Genomic DNA, 1,472 nt, shown 5'->3' with positions numbered 1-1,472 from the left:
GTCCTGACCGCCATGGCTCACTCCCCGGTGCAGTCGGGCCTGCCCGGCATGCAGGACACTAAATTGTGGATAATAATGGAATATCTTGGCGGGGGCTCTGCACTGGACCTCTTAGAACCTGGCCCTTTAGATGAAACCCAGATTGCTACTATATTAAGAGAAATACTGAAAGGACTTGATTATTTGCATTCGGAGAAGAAAATTCACAGAGATATTAAAGCTGCCAACGTCCTGCTCTCTGAACACGGGGAGGTGAAGCTGGCGGACTTTGGAGTGGCGGGCAAGCTGACAGACACCCAGATAAAGAGAAACACCTTCGTGGGCACCCCTTTCTGGATGGCGCCTGAAGTCATCAAGCAGTCAGCCTACGACTCAAAGGCGGACATCTGGTCCCTGGGCATCATGGCCATCGAGCTTGCCAAGGGGGAGCCGCCGCATTCCGAGCTGCATCCCATGAAGGTCCTGTTCCTTATCCCAAAGAACAACCCCCCGACGCTGGAAGGGAACTACAGCAAACCCCTCAAGGAGTTCGTGGAGGCCTGTTTGAACAAGGAGCCGAGCTTTAGACCCACCGCTAAGGAGTTACTGAAGCACAAGTTCATAATCCGCAACGCAAAGAAAACATCCTACTTGACCGAGCTCATCGACAGGTACAAGAGGTGGAAGGCCGAGCAGAGCCACGAAGACTCCAGCTCGGAAGACTCCGACACGGAGACGGACACAGACGGCCAGGCTTCCGGAGGCAGCGACTCGGGGGACTGGATCTTCACGATCCGGGAGAAGGATCCAAAGAGTCTGGAGAACGGAGCTCTCCAGCCGTCGGATCTGGAAAGAAACAAGATGAAAGACATCCCAAAGAGGCCTTTCTCCCAGTGTTTATCTACAATTATTTCTCCGCTCTTTGCAGAGGTGAAGGAGAAGAGCCAGGCGTGCGGAGGAAACCTGGGCTCCATCGAGGAGCTGCGCGGGGCCATCTACCTGGCGGAGGAGGCCTGCCCCGGCATCTCTGACACCATGGTGGCCCAGCTGGTGCAGCGGCTGCAGAGATATTCTCTAAGTGGTGGAGGAACTTCATCCCATTGAAATCCCTTTGGCATTTGGGGTTTTGTTTTTCCTTTTATTTTTTTCCTTCTTCACCCTCTTCCTTTTCAAAACTCAACGAGAGCCTTTGCTGACTCCGCTGAAGAGGCGCACCATCGGGGGGCGGTTCCCGCCGCAGGGTCGCCTGTCCAGGGCCCCACAGCCCTTCCCTGCTGGCCTGGGGCCTGATGGACTCCGGATGGGGTGGGGGAAGGCCAGCTCCTCCAAGCGATTATTTTATTATTCTCGTTTTTAATTTTAACCATAGTGCACATATCAAGGAAAGTGTCTTTGAAAACAAAAATAAACCCTGAAATGTATATCTGGGATTATGATAAGGCGACTGAAGCAATGAAACCTCAGGTATCCTGCTTTACGTTGATAAGCACCCC

At 53.1% G+C, this 1,472-nt stretch overlaps 1 protein-coding gene and 1 pseudogene across 1 annotated transcript in view; both read left to right on the top strand.

The window, feature by feature from the left end:
- Positions 1–1,472, top strand: part of LOC104982155 (DNA repair protein complementing XP-G cells) — a 59,749-nt gene that overhangs the window by 20,355 nt on the left and 37,922 nt on the right. The gene's annotated exons all lie outside the window — the stretch shown is intronic.
- On the top strand, positions 13–1,464 carry LOC104982154 (annotated as a pseudogene).

Source organism: Bison bison, unplaced genomic scaffold (genome assembly GCF_000754665.1).
Source record: "Bison bison bison isolate TAMUID 2011002044 unplaced genomic scaffold, Bison_UMD1.0 scf7180017864527, whole genome shotgun sequence".
Lineage (NCBI taxonomy): Eukaryota > Metazoa > Chordata > Mammalia > Artiodactyla > Bovidae > Bison > Bison bison.
This window is presented reverse-complemented; position numbering and strand designations above follow the sequence as displayed.